Source organism: Canis lupus, chromosome 3 (genome assembly GCF_003254725.2).
Source record: "Canis lupus dingo isolate Sandy chromosome 3, ASM325472v2, whole genome shotgun sequence".
Classification (NCBI taxonomy): Eukaryota; Metazoa; Chordata; class Mammalia; order Carnivora; family Canidae; genus Canis; species Canis lupus.
The window spans coordinates 79,106,913-79,132,016 of NC_064245.1; the positions used below are offsets into that span (position 1 = coordinate 79,106,913).

A 25,104-nucleotide genomic window follows, 5' to 3' on the forward strand; every position below is an offset into this window, starting at 1 on the left:
TATCATGAAACAAGACTGTGAGAAAGATCATTCAAAATCATCCATGTATTTGCAACTTACAGAGACAAAGCCTGTAGCAATGGGCTTCCCTGTCTCCAAGTTGTCAAATTGCTGGTGAAAAACACCAGATCTATTGCAAGCTTATTCTCATGGCTTCGAGGGAACCCACATGAACCTTTACTGCTATTAGGAGGGGATAAAGCAGGAAAGGGATAAACAGTGATGTAAGTTTTGATTAGACGAAAGTAATAACTCATTACAAAGTGAATAATTTAAAGCAACATAGCCTGCTGGGAATATTGTTTTATAAAATGGTGGATTTTTTTATTAACTTATTTTCTTTACACTAAATTAGTTACTCATATAGGGTATCATTAGTTTCAGATGTAGATTTCAATGATTTATCTGTGGCATATAACATCCAGTGCTCAGTACATCACATGGCATCCTTAATGTCCATCACCCAGTTGCCTCATCCCCTCATCTACCTCCCCTTCAGCAACCCTCAGTCTGTTTCCTACTGTTAAGAATCTCAGGTTTAAAATTGTAGTATAATCACTTATTGAGACCTTAAATATGCATTATATGTAGTCCTTTGAGTTTGTTATTTCCTACAAAAATTCTCTTAGAAACTATCATTGTTCCTATTTTAGTGATGAATATATTGAAACTTAAAAAGAATTAATAACTTCTGATAAATAACAGAGCTGATAAGAGCCTAAGCCAAGATATTGACATCATAGACTGAACACTTAGATACAGTTACAAATAATATTGTATTTAAATGTGTTGTGGAATTAAGTTTAAATATCCTTTTAACCAAATGAGAAGAAATTATTCTTACTGTTATATCCTTCTGAAAGCAGAATTTTAGATCATATTCTCTGATTACTTCCATGTAGTGCAACACTTTTCTGCTAGCAACATAAAAAACATACGGCTAATTAGAGGAATTTATTTAAATAGCTGGAAAAAAAAAACACAAGAGCCAAATGTTAAGTGAACAGTCCCTTTTTTTTTTTTTTTTAAAGATTTCATTTATTTACTCATGAGAGACACACAAAGAGAGGCAGAGACAGAAGCAGGCTCCCAACAAGGAGCCCAATGTGGAACTCAATCACGGATCCCAGGATCAGGACCTGATCCAAAGGCAGATGCTTAACTGCTGAGCCATCCAGGCATCCCAGTGAACAATCCTTAATATGTAGGTAGTTCACTAGCAGGCCATATCCTGTTAAAAAATTCAAAGAAGACAACCAATCTTAATGGCAAGCTGATAAGACAGGTCATAAATTTAAATATTGTAAATACATTCTCATCTAATTTAGAAATAGTATATCAAATTTCCATTAATATTATCAAGAATCAAAATCCCAAGATTTTCTTTTAGCATTTTTATTTTATTTTTCTCAATGATACATGCTGTTTCACTGTTCATAGATAAAGTGATGATATTATAGCCACTAGTTGGTAGCACTGATATATCATTTTCTTTTTACTTCTCAGTATATTCTATCTTTACACAAAATAGGTATATAATTTAAAAGAATTGAAATTTGTGACAAAATTTTTAAAAACCCTAAACAGTAAAGAATATCATTTTCAGTAATCTCATTATCTTTCTTAAAGGTGATAGTATATCTTCCTATCTATGCCAGAAAAAAATTGTATGTGGGATTTGAAGTGAGATACTTCTCTAAATTTCAGTTTTCTCATCTGCAAAATGATGATCATGGTCTTACAATATAAGGTACTTACAATTTTTGGATGAAAATTTAATTAATTGTTAAAAGCAATTCAGTTATAGGAATGCATAGTTCATGGGAAGCATCTTATTTAATTATGTAGCATTAACAGTGTCAGAAAAAAAAGTAAATATGTCCATAATACTTAAACTTTAACACATGATAAAAATGCTTTGCCATATTTTCTCAATTCCCTTTACCATTTTCATTGACATAGTCAAATGTACTTTTTCTACTGGTAGCCAGCTCTTCTGTCTTTTTGTTAGAAGACTGCCCTGCTGAATTATTTATAATATAGAGATAATAATAGCTATGAAGATGTTTTAAAAAGTTTTCTTCACTAATTAGTGTTCTTAGACATCATCAAGAGGAACCAACTCTAACAAATTAATTTGGGAGATATTCACAGAATTAACAAGTCAACCAGGTACAGGGTTGCCTATAAATTCAAAGGATATGCAGAAGGGCTACGTTTGGAAAATAGGTAAGGACTATGAAAGAAAAAAAATCAAATCCTTGGGCAAAAGAAATTCTTAAGTGTCCTTTCAATGGAGTCCTGAGCATTGTCTAGCAGAAACTGGGGATTATCTGAATCTATTGAAGTTAAACTTTATTAGGTTGCTACTGACAAAGTTATTTACAACCTGTAGAGAAAGGAGTCATAATGTAGAAAACTGATGGTAATGCACGAGATTCCTGTTAACAAGAATGCAAGTGGGACACCCGGGTGGCTCAGAGGTTTAGCCACCTGCCTTTGGCACAGGGTGTGATCCTGGAGTCCCAGGATCGAGTCTCACGTTGGGCTCCCTGAATGGAGCCTGCTTCCCCCTCTGCCTATGTCTCTGCCTCTCTCTCTCTCTCTGTGTTTCAAATAAATAAATAAGTAAAATCTTTAAAAAATAATGCAAGTGAATTATTTTATCAGAAATTATAAATTCTACATCTCAAATTATCATGTGAACTAATTTTAATATCTAATTCTCTTATTAATTAATTTTTGAATAAAAATTCCTGACACAAGTATTTTATAATTGCATCACAATCATGTATTTAATTTCTTGGAGAGCAAAATGCACCGTAGCATAACTAAGGGGGAGCGTTGTGTCCATTACCAAGTTTATTCACCAGAGCAGCCTTGCTAACACACTACTATTTTTGGTAGAAATGACAGGATAAATGTAGTGTATTGGGCACATGTTTGGTATTCTTTGCCATGTTTTACACTATCTAAAAAGAGGTCAATGAACTTGGGCTGGAATTAGCAGACATGGAAGAAAGTAAATGTTACAGAGAGGAACCCTCTCTGTTTAAGGCCCACAACCTAATCTGGCTGGATCCCCATCATTTGGATCCCTGTACCTTTACAAAAGTCAATTAAATTTTTGCATCTCAGATTAAAGTTGATTCCCTAGTACTTTCCCAGACATATTTTGTATTATTTCCCAGAGAAAGGAAATTAGAATATTAAGAAAGCCTGGTTGGGGTGCCTAGGTTACTAGTCAGTTAAGTGTCTCCTTTCAGGAGACCTGGGTCTCTCATGTTCCTGGGATCCAGCCCCGCAACAGGCTCCCTGCTCAGCAAGGAGTCTGCTTCTCCCTCTCCCTCCGTCCCTACCCCCGCTGGTATTCTGTGTCTCTCTTTCTTTCTCTTTCTCAAATAAATAAATAAACTACTTAAAAAAATAAAAAGTACAATAAATAAAAAAAGCCTGGTTTTACTTTCCCACCGTAGCTGCTTTTTTATTTTTTTTATTTTTTTGAATTGCATTAAACCAGCATGGATAGAATATGAGGCGGTTAGAATTTAAGACAGTACTGTTAGTACTATCTAGCAAACAAGATCTTTGACTTTGTTAGCATATGAAAATTAACAAAAAAGAATAAGAATTGTACTAATTTTTGTAAAAATTACAATCTCCTTTAACCCAATTAAATACTGACCCACTAAGTAAATTCTTAAAGTACTCCGATGCCCCAAGCACTCCCTAATAGTAATGAGTCTTTGTAAACAGGGTCAACCCAAAGAATACATGTACCTTAACTGTGGCATTCAAGACTCCCTCAGCAGTCTGAGCTAGGTCTTCCATGTTGTCTGGTTAATGAGCAAAGAGTTTTTTATATTCTTCACCAGCACATTTTGAAAATTATCATAAATCAACAATTGATAGGTTATTCCTGATATTCTCCTCTCTAAATAATACTGCATTTTTTTTTCCTGTCACTTTTAGTTATTTCTGGTTGTATCAGTAGCAGGTAAATTATCTCCTATTTTATAGGTCTTGATATCATAAGGAGGGGTATTCTGTCCATATGGAAGGAACAAAAATCACTGTAATTTTATCTTGGTGCAATAACTTGAGATTTTGAATATGTTCTTTTACTGGGAAGAAGAGAGTGTAGAGATACTGTCTATCCAAAGACAGACTGGCAGATGTTGACAGTTGCCAAGCCAATATCCATCTCCTTTTTTCTTTAATATAAGAATGCATTGGGGGATTGGCAATAGGCAAGCTTAAAACAACATCAAATACTTTCCTGTCTCCTTTGTGGTTAGACTGTAGTACATGAAGAAGCAACAGTCATAAAAGGTACCATTGTCTTTTATTTCTATTTTTCTGCCAGAAATGTGGGCTTACCAGTGAGAACTACAGCAGCCATTTTTGCAACCATGAATAAAAGGCCATGAAAATCACTAAGATGTTTTACTTGACTTTCTTAAGACTCTGAACCAATACAAGGAACACTCTGTAGTGTAGTGTTCTTGTTAAATGAGAAAATACGGCTAAACCACTGTGGTCACTCTACATCACATGCAGCAAAATGTAAATTCTTTTAAAAAAATTTTTTTTTTGTTTATTCATGAGAGGCGGAGAGAGAGAGAAAGAGAGAGGCAGAGACACAGGCAGAGGGAGAAGCAGGCTCCATGCAGGGGGCCGATGTGGGACTGCATCCTGGGACTCCAGGATCATGCCCTGAGCCAAAGGCAGGTGCTCAACCACTAAGCCACTCAGGCATCTCGCAAAATGTAAATTCCAATTGAATTATGTCCTCTCAGCTGTACTTGAGCAACTGAATCCTGAGCTTTTTAGGTGATCAGTCTGGAAGAGTATACCTCTGGTCCTCTGAAAGGGAAGAGAAAGGACAGTCTCTTCTCCATATAAGTTAAGGAAGAGAATTCTGTGCATTAAAGTGCACTATATAACATTTATCAAGCAATCATCTCCTGACTCCTTCCACTCCAAGTTATCTGCTATGCTATCCCTGCTCCTCCATTCAACATTACTGCCTTGTCCAGGATTCTCTATACATCATGATTTGTTTTATGTTTATTTCCTTCTTGTAAGCTAAAGTTTTGTTTTTTCTCTACTAAAAAAATCAAGAATCATTGTGTAGTTCAACTTCCATTTTCCTCAAATGCATTGATTCCTTGTCTACTATTCTTTTCTCTTATACTCTATATCTCTGTCTTTATGGGTTTGTACTTTGCATTCCCCATCCTTTACTGCAATTATATAATTAGATCTAATAGCTTCTTAGAGAAAGTTTAAGATTCCTGCATAAAATCACAGATTCTTTAGCAATGCTGTAAGATATTCAGGTGTACTCGTAATTTCTTCACTGAGTCTCAAATCCATCTTGAGTTCTACTCTGGTTCCTACCTAAACTTAAATTCTACTTCTTACGCTTTATTAAATGACCAAATTCTTTCAGTTCAACATTTTCTAAGACTTAAATGTTAAATCAACTGATGCCTTTGTTTGTACATTTTCTGTAAAATATTTGAATACAATAGATTTATTATTATATTTATAGATTTGTAATCAATGTTTCATCTCTTGAAGTTTGTGGAAATTGCAGATATAGTGATTAACCTAAAATAATACTGCCTCAAATACCTCTGATGTCAAGTCCCAAACCCTGACCTTAGCCACACCTGTGATGGATAGTTCCATGGGAAATTACACTTACTTAACACTGATGGCACCTCATGTTCTATCTCTCATCCTAGAATTTCTCCATCACAACCCACATAAGGTTCCTCAGGCTGAACCTAAGCCCTGCCCAAAAGTGTAGGAGAGGATGGCTCTGAGGATGGCCATAGACAACATTATCAGCCTTCAGGTTTTCATGAGGACGACTTTGGGAAATTTGTCAGGAGCCTCCAATGAAAGTAAGCCTTCATCATCTGTCCATAGCAATTAAATCAACAATATACCTTTATGACAGATTTGCTTCTTATCTGTCTTACTCTCCCATTCTCTCACTTCTTCTACCTTGAATAATCTTCCAAATAAACTAACCGTCCTCAAATCCCATACTATTCTTTGCAGTCAGTAAAAATGGAGCCAAAAGACTTTGATTAATGACCTTATATTGACTTTTGTATGGTCTCTTACAGCTATTTCTGTCTGGATTCCCATAAATAAAGGGACTTTTGAATTATCAGAAGTCTATGAATAAGCTCCAAATGGAGGGGGCAAAAGCAAAAAGTAGAAATATTTATTTTTATTTTTTAATCATGATTAAATTAACTTACTTATTATTTTAAAAAATGCTAAGATCACAAAAACATAGATCTGTGTGAGACCATGTCACAATGTAAGAAATGAGTTCTATAGTCCTTCTGATAATACTAAGCCAAGTGTACAGGTGACATCTAATTTATTGTTTATTCCAAGACATATTAATTTATATTATATGTTATATATTATGTATATTAACCTAAGGAATAAGATAGAGTTTGGACAGACTAACAGAAAATGATCCAAATTTATGTTTATGTTTCTGGTTTTGTTGTGAAAATCAGTATTATTGCTGGTTAATATGGCAAAACTAATAATGCTCATGGACTCTATAATAAATTTTCAAATTGTATGGAGAGAATTCAAGAAACATATAATTAATTGATATGCAAATCTTCAAAGAGCTAAAGAATCAGGTAGTGGCATGTACTGAATCAACAGCACCATAATACAGCATTTTATATGTGTGGCTAATGGATATTTTCACGAATGTTTGCTAACTAGTCAGCCAGTACAGAGAGATATTAGGTAGTGTAATTACTTACAGTTGTGTTTAATAAAATGAGAGAAAATTGTCAAATGACACTAATAATAATAATCCTATAGTAGGCTAAATAATTCAATGATAATTACAAGTATTAATCTAGCTTTCTCCCCTGATTATGAATCTCCTCGCCTTTATCATAATGGGAGTAGCAGATTGTCTGCAATGAATTGTGAAAACCTAGCAGTGACTTTGGCAGTGAAGGTCTCCCATCAATTTTGATAGGTTAAAATGATTCTGGTTGGTCTTGAGTAAATGTGTCATTTTTTTTCTACATGTGTCATAAAAGAAAGGAGCAATAGTAAATTCTTGCTGTTATTCCACAGAGCCAATAAAATCATATGGCCAACAAGAGGCAGTTGACACTGTAAGTGTAGTTAACTATCTTCAAATACTAGACCTGGAAATAAAATTCCAATATTTCACATAATCTTGTTTTTTTGATAGAAAAAAATTTACATTGCTTATTTAGAGCCCTGCTATTGTGAGCTATTTTGAACATGTCTATTGTAAGTGTGTGTATGTATATGTGTATATATATATATTTCCTTTTTTTTCAGTGCAACAAATTTACTCAGAGATAAATTTGTATTGCAAACAATTTCCTTTTTGGCGGGGTGATTGTGACTAGCTGTACAATTCAAAATGACTGAAAGAAGAAAAATATTTTATATTACAACATATTTACATTTGATCAAAACATTTATTTATTATAATACTGATTAATGTGTAATACTGTACACAAAGAAATGTACAGAAAGAAATTTAGAAATGCAGTTATAATTCAGTCCAAGTATAGAGTTGGCCATTTAAAAAATTACCACTGAATCTCTCTGGTATGAAATGTGGGTTTGACAATCAGATCCAGTTCATTACATCAGGTAATGTGTATGTTTTTATTACCATTTTGACAGCACAACACATTTTATAATCCAGACATTTTACAATGGAAGTATGATGCATGTATTTCAAAAGTATAGGCATGCATGAAGCTATGATGTCAAGAAAAGATGAATATCTGTAGTCCCATACAGACTCAACAAATAAAAATATCAACAGTTTTGGGTGAGATTTATAAATATTGTATAAGATTAAGTCAATATGTGGTTTTGATATAAATAATCTGTTCTTAAATTAGAATTATAATTAATGAGTACAGTATCCAAAATGGCAGATGGATTTTAGCTGCCTTTGCTCAATAAGGAAAATGAAAAAATGTTTAGTTTGGTCAGATTTTGATTTGATTCCTGAAAATTTTGCATTTGAGAAAACTACCCTGAAATAAGAATCCTTAAAGATATAGCCTCTATGGCATAAGTTTTCAAGAAGGTCTTGTTTGATGTTCTAGACTATTCTATAGCACATGTATTGTTGTAAATGCTTCATGCCAAAAATATGTAAGCCACACCAAGGCTACACATACTATACAGCTGTTCCTTAACTTATAATGGGGTTATGTACAGATAAACACATCAAAATTGGAAAATATCATAAGTTGACAATGCATTTAATACACCTAATCTGGCAAACATCACAGGTAGCTTAGCCTACCTTAAACATACTCATACTCAAAAATACTTATATTTCCCTACATTTGGGCAATCATCTTACACAAAACCTATTTTATAGCAAAGTGTTAAATATCTCATGTAATTTACTGAATACCATACTGGAAAAAAAAAAAAAAAGAAGAAGAAGAATGGTTATATACAGGATGGTTGTAAGAATATCAGTTGTTACCCCTGTAATCTTCTAGCTGCCTGGGAGCTGTGACTCACTGCTACTGCCCAAAAGCACAAGACAGTATCATACAGTTTCTACTGAATGTGTGTCACTTTCACACCATTGTCAGATAAATCATAAATTGAACTACTGTAAATCAGGAACCATCTGTATTTGAAAATTGAAACAAAATATGCACACACACACAGATGCCCATACACACACAAAACAAAAGGCTTTATGAATATCTAACCAACATAAAGCAATGTCTGGACAGCAAATGTGGGTGCCAAGGAGACAACAGCTCTGCATCAATACTCTGAGCAGTACCACACATGGCCTTTGTCTCTTGGAAGAATTCCAGGACTAGCCGATGGCAAGGAATTGAACTCCTATTTCCTGGATAGATTAAACGCTATTATTTTTAAATTAGTGTGCATGTCTGTTTTCTAAAGATATGTTAATTTATTTTATCGATTTATTCCAAAACCAAATAATTTCCTCTTATTTAAGTGGCAGGTAAATAGAGTTCTTTTTAATTTAAACCAAATAGGTTTCTTTTTTTTAAGAGAGAATATACTGAAAGTGCTAACCTATATTTCTTAAAAATATTTTATTAGAATCACTAATAACTTGTCTCTTTCATAGTTTTTCCTAAATAATCTTCATGAATTGGAAATATTTTTTTGCACTTTATTCAAGGCTATTAACACACAATGTCACTTTGTTTTCAATATGGTTCTGAAGTTTCAACCAAAATGTTGTCTTTTTTTTTTTTTTTTTCCCATCCTTCATCTGGACTCTCTCCCCTATTAGCATATATGCACCATTGCCTGTCTTTGGGAAAATAAGGGCCATTTCCCCCCCTTTATATTATGCCTCATGAGCTTAGTGAACTTGTTGACTTTGAATGTGGTCACAACATAAGCGTTACATATTCAATTCTCCTTTAATAATAAACAGTGAACTGCCAGTGTACACATTCCAAGCTATCAATATGTTTATTCCTATATGTTATTTTGTGAATTAAAATGACTGAATTGCAGAACAAGAATTTTAGGTGGTAGCTATTGTAAATTTTACCCAAACTGACATTTTTAGGTCTTGTTTTTGTCATCACTATGTCCAATATTTGCTCAGGTCTATTTTTAGAATAAGCTTGTATAATTAATATTTATACTAAGATATTATAAGAATGTTGCAATTCCTTTTAGAAACATTGAGCATATTGGATCAACCTCTACTTCTTTAATTAATTGAAGACACTTTTGGCTTGTTTCCAGTACTTTCTTACAATCAATGAATGTGAAGTAGTCTGAATTTCAATTTCATAGGGCACTTTCCCTTTAACTGATGAACATAGTGAAGATATTCTATAGTTAGCTATCCGAGAAGAGTTCTGTATTTTATTCTTCTTAATATGTAGTTTGAAGCCTCGGCAATTAACTTAATATTTTAGTGCTTGCTATATGAATACCTATGTGCCAGGCAGAGAGCAAGATAGAAATATTAAATTAGCCAATTCTATGCATTCTAAAAGAAAATAACTGTGTAATCATAATAAGTACTTCTATTAGTGGAATATCACTGTATAAACTTTGCTACATATGACCAATGCCAAATACCAGAATGAAGGTCCATCTAATACAAATAAGGGACAGTGTTAAAGAATTCTGGTGAGCCATTTCATCTTGACAAATAGTGCTGCATTTTTTGCTGAATTGTGCTTTTCAATAACATGATATCCAATAAATGCAGAAGTAACAAAGTGACAAATGAGATAAGAAATGATATATAATTAAGATACTTTTAAAAGTACAGATAGATACAAATTTGTAAACATAGTATTATAGAGGAATAAAAATAAACCCGAGCTATACACTCCAACATGGATAAATCTTGGAAACTTAATAGTGAGAAAAGTAAAACAAAGGAAGTGCAAAAATTCTAATGCATTTTAATAATGTTCAAACAATTTTTTTAAATAATAGATAATTAAAAATACTATTATGTGTCAAATATTATAAAAACTAAGCAAGGAAATGGCAATCATAAAATGACTAAAGCATACAAACCTGGGTAGGTATAACAGGTGTGGTCATTGTTGGGCAGACGGAAGTAGGGACCCTCAAAATGGTAGCCTAAGGCTAATAGGTGGGGTCACCCTTCCCCCAGATATCACCCTGGATAAGTTCCTAAAACTCAAGTCACAAACAACTCGTAACCTACCAAGACCCGCCTAAAAGAGAAAGAACACTAGAATCAGCCAAAAACAGGAACGTGCACCCTGCTTCACCCTATCACATAAAGCTACATGTCCCTAACCACTCCATTTTTTTCTTAACTTGCACAGGCATAAACACCCACACCCTTCCCCTACTGGGCGTGACTTCGCTGACTCTGGCCTCCTCTCCGAGTCACAAAACCTCGCCCAGGAGCACTTCCCATTAAAGCACTGTACCCCCTGGCTCTGCTGTCTTTAATTTTCTCTGCCGATCATTAAAAGAAAACCTAACAGTCATGTTTTACTTCATGAGGAGATGAGTTAGTAGATAAATAGAATTAACTAGATTTTTTAAAAGTTAGTAAAACTTTAGCCTATTATTTCTTAATATAAAATATATGATTTTTATAAAAAATGTTTATCTAGAAAAAAATTTAAAGATTAATTTCAGGCTAATCATAAGGTTCATATTTAGTTTCCTAGTGAAGAAAAAGCCTGTTTCTCTTGTTTTCTTTTCCTCCTAGTTTCCATTATTATAATGTGAAATGAGGAATGTTAGTTGAAAAAGTGAACTTCTCTACAGACGAAAATCATTACCTGATTCACCCTCCAGGTACAACAGATGGAACTCCTGAAGACATGCTCTGTTGCCTTGAGGAGGAGTTAAGAGTCATGCTTACTTCTGGAACACACTTATTGGCAGCCCTAAACAATACAACACCATGGTCAACACTTTGAATATTTGCAATTACATTTTTATAATTGTGGAACTCATTCCAAGAGGCAATGCTGATGCCTTAGCAGGTATTTTAATAAAGCTAAAATATTAGCAAGGCACAAAACATGGTTGAAGCTTTACCCTTAGATGTGATTTTTTCCCATATATTCCTGCTATTACAGACATGACAAGTTATCTTTTGATAAATACATATATATAGTATATTTTACAATTATAAGGGAAATAGCTCTGCTATTTTTAATCTTATTTTTTAAGATTATGCTTCTTTTTTATTTCAATTTTTTAAGTTTTGTTTTTTAATATACTTCTTGGAATATAAAATCTCTTCCATTTTTTAAGAAGTTTACCATCTAAAAATTAATCATTTTCTTATCGTATCATCTCTTCATGTTGCTTTATTATTATTATTATTATTATTATTATTATTATTATTTAGCATTTTATTCATTTATGCATGAGAGATACAGATGGAGAGGCAGACACATAGAGAGGCAGGTTCCCCACAGGGAGCCCGATGTGAGCCTCCATCCTGGGACTCCGGGATCACAACCTGAGCCAAAGGCAGACAATTAACCACTGAGCCACCCAGGTGTCCCTCATGCTGCTTTTTAAATTAAAAAATCAAAATAAACATGAAGGATGTTTTCCTTGTGTTGGCCCGTCTGTTGGACATATTATATATGAACCATGGCAATAGTTTTACAAAATTTATTGATGTTTGTTGGCATTTTTTTAATTAACTAATTTTTCTCTCCCTTATCTAGATTCCTTAGCATTCAGACTGCTGGAAATTTCAATAAGCCTTACCCAGGGGGTGTGTTTAGTACCTTGTAGGGTCCCTCTCAGATCCTTGAGTTCTCATTCTGCTTGGGGTTTTGCAATGGGTTCTGGCACAGGTGTCTCTGTAACAACTGACACTCCATGGTCTCTCCCCTTTAAAGTTCAAGATGTCACTTGTTTCTATGTTGATCTATAGGTTTAATGCAAACCAACAAGCTATTTTTTGAATATTAACAAGCTTATCTTTTGAATATTAATGAGGACTGACTTCAGGACTTACCATAAAGATAGAGTAATTAAGATGTTGTAAAATAGCAGAAATAATAGAGAGACTAAAGGAACAGACTGGAAATATATATATATATATATATATATATAATCTTTGACAAAAGGGCAAATGTGCTAAAAGAGAACAAGAAAGTACAGTCTTTTCAACAAATGGTTCTGGAGTAACTGAGAAGCTGTCTGTAAAGATAAAATAAAATAAAATAAAATAAACTCAGGCAGACTCTTTATGCTCTTCACAAAAATTAACTCAGATTGGATGATAAACCTAAATGTAAAACATTTAGAAGATTACACAGGAGGAAGCTTAGATGATCTTGAGTTTGGCAATAACTCTTTAGATACAATACCACAGGTATTGTCCATAAAAGACAGAACCATTAAGCTAGATTTCATTGAAATTATAAATGTCTACTTTGTGAAACAAGTGCCAAGAGAATAAAAATACAAACCCCAGACCATGAGAAAATATTTGCAAAAGATGTATCTGACAAAGGACTGTTATCCAAAATATACAAAGACCCCTTAAAACTCAACAATAAGAAAATAACCTGATTAAAAATGGGCCAAAGACCTTAGGAGACACCTCACTAAAGAAATTATACAGGTGTAAAATAAACATATGAAAAGATGCTTCACATCATATGTCACCAAGAAAATAAAAATTAAAACAAAAAGACACCACTACATACCCAAAACCCAGAACACTGACAAAGAACATTAAATGGTAGTGAGGATGTGGAGCAAAGGGAATGGTCTTCTTTTCTGTTGAGAATGTAAAATGGAAAACAATTTGGCAGTTTCTTACAAAACCAAGCAAATTCTTACCAGAGATCCAGCAGTTGCACTCCTTAGTATTTATCCAAAGAAGATGAAAACTTATTTCCACAGAGATGTCCATAGCAGTTTTATTCATAATTGACAAAAATTTGGAAGCAAACAAGATATCCATCAGTAGGTGAAATGTCAAATAAATTGTGGTACTGACAAATAATGGAATATTATTTATTACTAAAGAGAATGAATTACCAAGCATGGCAAGGTATGGTGGAGCTTGAAGTACATATTACCAAGTAAAAGAAGTCAATCTGAAGAGGCTACATACTGTATAATTTCATTTATATGGCATTCTGGAAAAGGCAAAAGTGTGAAGATAGAAAAGACCTCAAATGGATGGGGGTGAAAGGGAAGGGATGGATAGGAAGCATACAGATTTTTAAGGCAGTGAAGCCACTTTGTATGATGGATACATGTCATGTATCCATCTCTAATGGTGGATACATGTCATTATATAGTTGTACAAACACATAGAATATACATCTAGAATGAACCATAATGTAAACCATAACCTTTGAATAATTATGATGTATCAATGTAGGTTCATCAATTGTAATAAATGTTCATGATCAGAGGTAATGAACGTGTGACGGCAGATGGTAAAGGGAAATGTCTCTCTTGATTTTGCTATTCGCTTAAAACTGCTCTAAAAAGGGGATCCCTGGGTGGCTCAGCGGTTTAGCGCCACCTTCAGCCCAGGGCCTGATCCTGGAGACCCGGAATCGAGTCCCATGTCAGGCTCCCTGCATGGAGCCTCCTTCTCCCTCTGCCTGTGTCTCTGCCTCTCTCTCTCTCTGTGTCTCTCATTAATAAATAAATAAAATCTTAAAAAAAAGATTTAAATAAAAAAAACTGCTCTAAAAAATAAGGTTCATTAAAACAAAGAAAGGTGTGATCTCCTCATATATTTGTCCCTCTCTTTCCCTGACTCAAACATCAGTTTGCTCATTTTTTCTTTCCTAAGATTATGTATCTCAATAAAATATTAGCAAGCATGCGTTAGCCTCAGGCTTTGCTGCCTAAGGATCCTGGGCTAAGAGAAGGGGGACAATGTTTAAGCAGAAAAATAAATGAAGAATCTCTTTATGTCGTTGGTTCAAAACCTAAAATCTCTAGAGGGGATGGAGAGGAGTTCTAGTACAGACATTTAAGAATGGAAACGTATAGAAAAAATAAATAAATAAAAGGAAAAAGATTGGAAAAAAAAAAAACAAGGGGTATATGAGATATTTTAGGTTCTGAATAAAAGCTACAATAGCCAATCATGAGATTCATGTAAGTAAAAATTTTTTAAATAATATTTTAGAATAGTATTGACAGCAATTGGTGTTGTGATCCTATCCCCAGGCAGTCTCCAAGGAAGCTCTAACATATGAAGGAAATAATTTTTACTCAAGAATTTTCAGCAGAAAGTGGTGTAAAGATCAAATATGGCCAAATGGCCGTCAGCATTCAAAATGTTGGTATATGTAATCTATCAGTCAGAAACTTGTTATGAAAAATGCATATAAATATTTAATTTTAGGTTTGTACGTTTGTACCAATCTATCAATAATATTAGTATTATTTCAACAGTGAATGCTCAACATTCATTATTTTTACCTAATAAAATATTTTGGGGTCAATATTTTAAATACTTCAACCTCTGTGATTATCCTACTAACCTGTAATAATTTTGATTTGAGGTAAATAAATCTTAAGGTTTTGTAACTTGTTTCTCATTTTAAAAAGGCTCAATGAAATTTTAGAAAATATAAATTTACAAAAAAACCCTATAGTTTATAATTGTCAAATAACATTAAAATATTATCCTTTATTCAAAGTGTATTTTTTTCTAAATTTATTTATATGCTAATAAAACCAAAAATTTTAAGTCATGCTAGATTTCATATCATACAATAGTGCTTAGGAAGTTATCTAGCAATGATCTATATTAAAGAGTTAAGATAGGCGCTATCGCTATGCAGGAGAGAATCCTACTGTAACAATTGAGTGTTACATAATTTTTTTACTTGTGTAAAATTACTACTCTATAAAAAGGCTTTTATCAGTGACAGGCTTGGAAATTTAACAAAACTTTGAAACTAACATAATGTAACTTATTCCTAGAAAACAACACCACCAACAACACTTTATTAACATGAAATCACAAGACTATTTCTCCATTTGAATAAGAAAGGTAGCAACCCCAATAGGCTTATGGACTACGAAATGAAATGCTATAATGCTCTTAAGGAATTAAATGATCCAGTCATGAATCACAAAAAAAAAGGATATAAATTATCAAAGTATTTGTATAATTGTAACGTACAAGTGCCTATTATAGTACAATAGTATAGGCTTCTAAAATAACTCTATAAAAGAACTCTGCTTCTAAACCGTAGAAAATATGTTCTCTTCTCCCTATTTACAACTATTAGGTCATTCATTTAACTTTTAAAATATCCACTTAATACAAGCTTTTTAGCTATTTGAACAAGCAACAGGACTCTATTCCTACTGTTTACATCTGAAGGGTAGACTTCTAGGGTTAGAAGTAGAGCCCATAAAAAAATCCAATAACAACAAAATGCAGTAAAAAATTGTTAGTGTGCCCTTATGATCTGCCAGCTACCTTTGTGAGAAAAACTGAGATTAACAAAACATATAAAATACCTGACCACAAAGAGCTTACATTTCCTTCTGAAATACAATAGTGAAAGAAACAGATAATGGAATAATGAATGTATGGTTGATGGTGATAGGAGTCACAAAGAAATATAAAAGAGGTAAAAGCTACTGGGGAATGCCAAGATGGAGGCTAATTTTATTTTATATGGGGCAGTTATATCTCACTTATGAGATGTTATTTGCACAAAAACCACAGGAAGTGAAGGAGGGTGTTACACAAATGTAAAGAAAAAGGATGCTCCATACAGAGGAAATAAGTACGTAGACCTTGTGTGAGCAGCTTGTCTGTCACATCTGAGGCCAAGGAGGAGTTCTGAAAACAGTTCAGTTACATCTGAAAACAAGGAGGCCAGTGAGGAGTTCATAATGTGGAGAGAGGAAGAGAGTATTGATCTATGACCTTCTAGTACATAGAAAGGCTTTCAATTTTAATTTTAATATTTATTTATATTACATATAAATAAAAAGATACCAAAAGATTTTCAGCAGCAGAATAAAACCATCTGACTTGATTTTTAGGCTAAGTTGCTGTACCAAAATAGATTTGAGGGGAAGGAGGAATGGTGCAAGTGTGAGATATGGTTTTGCTTTCTATACATTTTGGTGAATATTTTGATGAATGAGATGGGGTATGTGCTGGGCAGACTGTATCAACATTTATTTTATCTGCACAAACAGAAGGATGAAGTCTTCATTTCCTGATATAGAGAGAACTTTGGGTTGAGATGTTCTTTCTGATTAAATAGCATAGTGATGATTAGGATTCAGTCAGTCAGTGAAAGGAACAGTAAGCATAGTGCTTAAGAGGTAAGGGATGATAATAAATTTGAAATTGATTTCATCAAAGACCATTGTGTTGGATCTTCTCTTTATATGAGTAAATAAATGAATGAGGTCCTTCTGGGGTTCTGATAGGTATAAAGAAGACTACTATGATTCCAATGCTACGGTTTTCAGTGAAGAGTGTGCAATCAGACATATTTTATTGAAATAACCAAGTACAATGAGGGTAGAAAATTGGAATGACAGAAAACATAAAAAAAGCAGAGATTTTTAAAAGAGATACAGGACAGCATAGAAAAGATAGTCAAAGGCATTGTAATAGTGTTGTATGATGACAGATGGTGACTACACTTGTGGTGAGCATAGAATAATATATGGAGATGGTGAAAACCTGAAACGAATGTAACACTGAGTGCCAGCTGTATGCAAATAAAAAAAATTAAATCATTTTCATGAAAACAATGAAAAGAGGGGCAAATATTTGAAAAATGATTTTCAAAAAGAGTGAAGATGAGGCTAAGACATGCTCTTGACCTTGAGGGCAACAGCATTTGGAAGAGTCTTCCCCATTTTGAGAAAACTCAGATGAATCAATGTCAGGAAAGAATCAGTTTTAACTAAAGCAAAGAGCTGTAATGAATTTTCAATACATAATTTTCTGACAGGATAATTCTTTCCTGTGAAACAGAGCATATAGAAAACAGGGAAGAAGCCTGGAAGCAAAATAGATTATACTGAAAATAAGAATTAGGAAAAAGACAAATGATAAAAGACTAAGTTAAGAAAACTATAGTCTGATAGGGACCTAGTGAAAAGAATTTTTAGTTTATAGTTTAATGTTTTGAAGGATAATCTAGAAAGATACTTCTAGAGTCAAAAGCTGCTTCCTTTATTTATCAGAATTAAATATGGAAATGTCTTAAGAAGTAAAAGAAAAATATATGTTATGTTAACACTAATCACACTAAAGCTTTGCTGGTTATATCAAGATAATGAAAAATGGATTTTATTTATTATTTATTTTGTACTCATTTAAAAAAAGCAACTTGTACACTTGTAACTTTTAAAATTGAACACTTTCACTTTCCAGTGAAACAATAGAAAATTTAAAAATAAACAGGAACAAAATTACAATAGAGAATGTCAATTCCAAATAAGGTCCTACAGGTTCTGCTGATTCTCCCATTGAGTGGCAGGGTTTAAGTCATCATTAGGAGAGAGTTTTATTTTAAAAGTGTCATCTTAAACTGCAAGGATGTCCATTAAACATGCCAAAGGAGAAGCCATGGTGTCAAAATGCCCACTTAATCCACCCAAAGGACTCAAACCCACCCTTTGCTGACCTTCTAAATCCCATTTTTCTGAGTTTTTTTCTTCTTTTTTTTAAACAAGAGAAAGTAGACAAGTACATATTGGTAAATGCTGAGTATCCATATTCACATAAAGACACAGTGTAATCTCTGAGCCCAACATAGATAGAAAGGAGGATAAAAGCTAGAATTCTATGCACTACTACAGTGGGGCCTAGTACCCTCCAGCTTCCAGTGGAGCTAAGGGTGCAGAAAGGTTTCCTTTCTTCCCACAGAGCCCAGTGGTGTTGATGTCATAAAGTTTTGGTTTGTTGAGACAGGAAGGATAAAAATGAATTTGGAACAGAAAAGGGTAGGGATTCTTTTCCTGCTGTATTCTGCTCAAGATATTTCCCCCTGAATTAAGATGAGAATCATGGTATAAAGGGAGAGAAAAGAGCCTTCAAAAAACAGGGTGAATGAGTACAAGAGGAGGATGGAAAAAAAAGAGATGCAACTTGAGCCAGGGACTGGAGAAAATTTTAAAAAAGAAGGTTTGAATCCATCAGTGTTCCATTAGTCTTCTTCTTCATCCTCCTCCCCTTCCTCCCCCTCAACATCATCTTCATCTTCTTCACCTTCATCCTCATCTCCTTCTTCATCAGTATCTTCCAATCCTTCTTCATCATCATCTTTTATCATCTTCTCCTTCTCCTTCTTCATCATATGGGGAATTTGCATATGGGCAACCAAGTAGTACTGCAATGGATTTGGCCAAATATCATCGTTGACGACCTCTCCTAACTCATCTGCACTTGCATCAGAATAGTCAGTAAACCAAGTGCAGAAGCTCTCTGGTTCCCTGCACTGTCTCTTCCAGCTGGCTTTATTCTGCATTTAACTTGAATGTTTCCTCAAATTCTTTCCCCCTTAATATTTCTTGCAGAGCTGGTTTAATGTTCACAAATCCTTTAGTTTACTTTGGAAGCTCTTTATCTCATCTTCTATTCTGAATGAGAGCCTTGCTGGATAAAGTATTCTTGGCTACATGTTGTTCTCATTTAGGACCCTGAATATAATCTGCCAGCCCTTTCTGGCCTGCCAGTCTCTATGCAGAGGTCTGCTGTTAATCTAATATTCTCCCCGTATAAGTTAAGGATCTCTTGTCTCTCGCTGCTTTAAGGATTTTCTCTTTATCTTTGGAATTTGCAAGTTTCATTATTAAATATCGAGTGCTGGATGATTTTTAATGATTTGGGGGAGGAGAACCTCTATATCTCCTGAATCTGAATGCCTATTTCCCTCCCCAGATTAGGGAAGTTCTCAGCTATGATTTGTTCAAATAGGCTTTCTGTCCCTCTGTCCCTCTGTGTTTTCTGTAACCCCAGTTATACTTAGACTCTTCCTTCTGAGGCTATCATTTATTTCCCTTAACCTTTCCTTATGATCTCTTAATTGTCTCTCTCTTTTTTCCTCAGCTTCCTTCCTTGCCATCAACTTGTCTTCTAGGCCGCTCACTCTTTCTTCCACCTCATTAACCCTAGTCACTAGGACCTCCAGTTTGGATTGCATCTCATTTAATATATTTTTAATTTTGACCTGATTAGATCTAAATTCTGCAGTAATAAAGTCTTTAGAGTCTTTTGTGATTTTTTTCCAGAGCCACCAGTAGCTTTATAATTGTGCTTCTGAATTGGCTTTCTGACATTGAATTGTAATACATATTCTGTAACTCTGTGGCAGAGAGTACTGATCCCGTCTTTTGTGGTGAATTCTTCCTTCTAGTAATTTTTCTCAGTGCAGAGTGGCTGTATGAGTGGGCTGACTCAAGAATATCAACCATGACCTAAGTAAATTTCACCCCAGATGATTCTGACGAGGTCAGAGATCAGAAAATGAAAATAAGATCAGAACAATAAAATAAAAGGACCACTAAAGTGAAAAATGAATTTTAAAATGAAGTAGTAAAAATAAAAGGCCAAGAATCCCAAAGAAGAAATAAAAAAAGAAAAAAAAAGAAGAGAAAAAAACAAAGTAAAGAGGAAAAAATAGAAAATAAAATAAAAGAAAAGAAAGAAAGGGAGGGGACTGGGAGATGGTGGTGGTGAAGAAGTTGTAGTGGAGGGAGAATGTAGTCTACCTGAGACATGAGCAGATTTCACCAAAGAAGACATACACATGGCCAACATGCACATGAGAAAATGCTCCGCATCACTTGCTAATAGGGAAATACAAATCAAAACCACAATGAGATACCACCTCACACCAGTGAGAATGGTGAATTAACAAGACAGGAAACAACAAATGTTGGAGAGGATGCGGAGAAAGGGGAACCCTCTTGCACTGTTGATAGGAATGTGAACTGGTGCAGCCACTCTGGAAAACTGTGTGGAGGTTCTTCAAGGAGTTGAAAATATAGCTACCCTATGACCCAGAAATTGCACTACTGGGGATTTACCCCAAAGATATAGATGCAGTGAAAGACCGAGACACCTGCACCCCGATGTTTATAGCAGCAATGTCCACAATAGCTAAACTGTGGAAGGAGCCTTGGTGTCCATTGAAAGATGAATGGATAAAGAAAATGTGGTCTATGTATACAATGGAATATTACTCAGCCATTAGAAACGATGAATACCCACCATTTGTTTTGACGCAGATGGAACTGGAGGGTATTATGCTGAGTAAAGTAAGTCAGTTGGAGGACAGTCATTATATGGTTTCACTTATACAAGGAATTTAAAAAATAGTGAAAAGGATTATAGGAGAAAGGAGAGAAAATGATTGGAAAAAGTTAGGGTGACAAAGCATGAGACTCTTAACTCTGGGAAATGAACAAGAGGAAGTGGAAGGGAGGTGGCTGGGGGGATGGAGAGACTGGGTGATGGGCACTGAGGGAGGCATTTGATGGGATGAGCACTGGGTGTTATACTATATGTTGGCAAATCGAACTTCAATTTAAAAAATGTATATATAGGGCAGCCCCAGTGGCCCAGCGGTTTGGCGCCACCTTCAGCCTGGGGTGTGATCCTGGAGACCCAGGATTGAGTCCCACGTCAGACTCCCTGCACAGAGCCTGCTTCTCCCTCTGCCTATGTCTCTGCCTCTTTCTCTCTCTGTGTCTGTCATGAATAAATAAATAAAATCTTTAAAATATATATACATAAAAATATATGCATTAAAATATATATTTTATATTTATATATAAAATCTATATGTATATTTATATATACATGTGTATATATACACGTATATGTATATATACATTAAAACATGTATATATGTGTATATATATACACATGTATGTATATGTACATGTATATATACACACACAAAAAAATCCTTTACAGATTGCCATTTGATTTCAGTGGACTTTGAAGATGGATCACCATTCTCTTTCAGACGAAATTTTTGGAGAGAACTTTATTTTCGAAGGAAGAGTTTTCATCAAAATAAAAATCTATCCTGTAAGCTAATTTAATATCTTCAAATTCTGTCACTCAACTCTTGTCAGTTAATGCAGCGCCTCTTCATCCTCTTCCCAAGCAGTGCTGACACTTGTGGATGGTTGACAAATGTTGTTACCCAAAAATTGGGGATTTTGGCGATCAATTCTGATCTCTTCTGAAAAAAAAATGGTTGGCGGAGTTTGTTATATTTCTGTTCTACTTTCAAAATCTCCTCACTGGCTTTTTCATTAAGTCTGTCTATTTCATTTTGTACTTCATCAATATGTTCAATTGCTTCTTGCTGTTCTTTTTCTCCTTTTGACAAATGCTGAAAGATCAATGTCTCCTCTGGCTTGGGGGCAGGAGGTAGCCTTGGTTTCTTTGTTTGAGGCGTGAGTGAGGACATGCTGTGAGGAAACTCCACAAAACCAGGAGAGCGAAAAGTAGATTTTAGTGTAAATTTCATCTGCTGATGACATAAAGATCAATTCAAAATTATAAAAGAGTAAAAGGGTCAACTCATCAGTGTATAGTAATTCTTGACTTTTATATACCTAATCACAGATTTGTGGACACATGAGGGAAACAAAACAAAAACAAAAACAAACCTTACACCTTAGAAGAGAAACAGAAAAAAAAAAAGCCAATTATGTCAGAAAATTTCAACTTTTATTTCAATATTATATAGACAAATGGTCACCAAATTAGTAAGATATAGAAGACTTGAACAAAATTATCAACTAACTAGAAATTACTTATATTATAAAACACTTCCAACAACAACCAATTACACACATATTAGTTCATGACTTTCTTTGAGAAGGTCAAAATTGATAATGTTCTAGTCATACTTCCATGTATCAAGATTGAGAGAAGTAGCATATTTCTTGGCAGACAGCTTTTGAAGCTCAGTCAAGAAACTGTAAAGTAAAGGTATTTGCAAATCATGTATCTGATAGTGGACATCTAATCAGATTATTAAAAAATAAATAAAGATAAATTAACCATACTAATAACAAAATAGAATACCCAATTTTATATGTGAAGAAAATAATTGAAGATATATATCACCAAAGGTAAATGGATAGCTTATAAGGATGTGAAAAATTGCTCAACATTTAGACATTAAACAGATACAAATTATAATCATAACGAGTCATGTCTACTTATCTATTAGAATAGCTAAAATTATAAAGGCTGATTCTACTTAATCTGAGCTAGGCTGTGAAGCAACAGGAAATCTAAAATCTAAAATGTGCTATGCTCTTAGCACATAAAACATGTTCCAGTTACATGAACTAGTCATTTTACTCCCAGGCATATGCCCAAGAGAAACAAATCCTACGTTCATACAAGAACTTGTACATGGATTTCATAGCAACTTTATTTTTAAGAATTGGCAGCTATGCAAATGTCCATCAACAGAGTAATGACAAATTATGATCTATCCATACGAAAGAATACTTCCCAGCATAAATGCGAACTATTGATATTTAGAATTTGGAGATTCTTGAAGTAATTATGCTGAGAAAAAGAAGTCAGGCAAAGCATAAACTTTATGATTCCATTACTATAAAAATCTAGCAAATACAAACTGATGTGTAGTCACAGAAAGTTGCTGAATATATTAGTCTGATTTTGGGGCCCCCTCTGTTCTCCCATAATTTCTTACACTTGGATCTCCTAGCATTTGTTACACCATATGGAAACATGACCTCTTTTTCTTATCCTATCTTACTAGAATACGTATCCCTGGAGCTTTATGGACACTTGAACTCTCAGTTATTAGCAGAAATTCTATCACACAGTAAGTTTTCAAATATAAAAGCCAGAGTTTTACAATGACATCTAAGCCACATGATCTGGCCACTCATTTAACCTGTGTGACCTCTCTCCCTGCGACTCTTCAGTCATCCAGTGGCCTCCTTGATATTCCTCAGATCTGCCAGGGCATGATCCAACCTTTGGCCTTTGAGATAGCCAATCTCTTTGTCTGCAGTGACCTTATTGCTGAGAGCTCTGGCCAAATCCGTCACCTTTTTACACCTTTGCTCAATTGTCATCTTCATTGGAACTACCCTGATCTTCCTATTCAAAATTTTAACTTGCCGTCCCTGCCTACCAATCTTGATTTTTCTCACACTGATCTAATTTTTATTTTTCCCCATAGTACTCATCATTTTTGAAAGTACTATGCACTTTTTAGTATTAAGGTTTGTAAGTTTTGTCTCCCCATTAAAATAAAAGTTCTATAAAGCCAAGTGTTTCGTTTGCCAGTGTAATCTAAAGTAATATCTGCTGCATAATAGGTTCAAAAGACATTTGGTAATGTTCTGAATAAATTAATGTTGAGAGAATTAATTTAATAAATTTCATAATTTCATAAATCACTTGGACAATTTACTCCAAAAAATAAACTATGTAAAACATACCTTAAATTTACTTTCACAATGTTGTATAGCATATAATAGACAATATACATAAGCCTTAAAGAAACAGCCATATAAGTAACCAATTAATACCTACTTAAAAACCGCATAATACCACGCTTCTCTGAACACTCAGAGGAAATAAATTTTTTAAAATAACAGATTTTTTTGGTAAATAATTTAATAAAATAAAAGTTTCATTCAGCTATGGAGATCATAATAAATGTTTTTAATAAGCATGAAATTATAACTCTGAAGTACAGTAAAATGAAACCACCTGCTAAGGGTGAGAAGACAAGAATAAACATCATTTTTCCAAATAAGGGGAATTTATTACCTGTTTGAATCAAAGCATATGGATTTGTTCACATTGGCAATAAAGAAATATGGAGCCACAAACCATAGAAAGTCATATTTTAGATTTCTAAAGGACTTGAAAGTGAAGGGTATACATCTTTTAAATGCTATATAATGCTACATAATGACAAGATGACAGGTTGTGACAAATAGTATTTTAAAAGCTCTACTCATAATGGAATGGAAGGTTTCATTTCCCTATAATTTTATATATGTCATTAATTTACTATATCTGGATACAACATATTACCAAACAGATGTTCATCAAGGACTAACTCATTTTTAATGGAACATAATAATTTGAACCTATATCTATTAATCATTTTTTGATCTAACATTTACAATCTAGCTAAACATTTTATCAGTTGCCGACAAAATTAAAAAAAAAAAAAACAGAATAAAAAGTAGAGTTTAGAAAAATAGATTTCTTTCAAAATTGCATTAAGATGAAAATATTTGTTGATATTTTAAAAACTTTAAATGTAATTTCTTTTTTTTTTTATTTTTTTAAATTTTTATTTATTTATGATAGTCACAGAGAGAGAGAGAGAGAGAGGCGCAGAGACACAGGCGGAGGGAGAAGCAGGCTCCATGCACCGGGAGCCCGACGTGGGATTCGATCCCGGGTCTCCAGGATCGCGCCCTGGGCCAAAGGCAGGCGCCAAACCGTTGCGCCACCCAGGGATCCCTAAATGTAATTTCATAAGCTGAATTTCTGACCTATTCACA

At 34.0% G+C, this 25,104-nt stretch overlaps 1 pseudogene; it reads right to left on the reverse strand.

Annotated features, from left to right (window-relative positions):
* Window positions 1-18,716: 18,716 nt before the first annotated feature.
* Window positions 18,717-21,995, reverse strand: LOC112643586 (protein SET-like; annotated as a pseudogene).
* Between the last annotated feature and the right edge of the window lie 3,109 nt (window positions 21,996-25,104).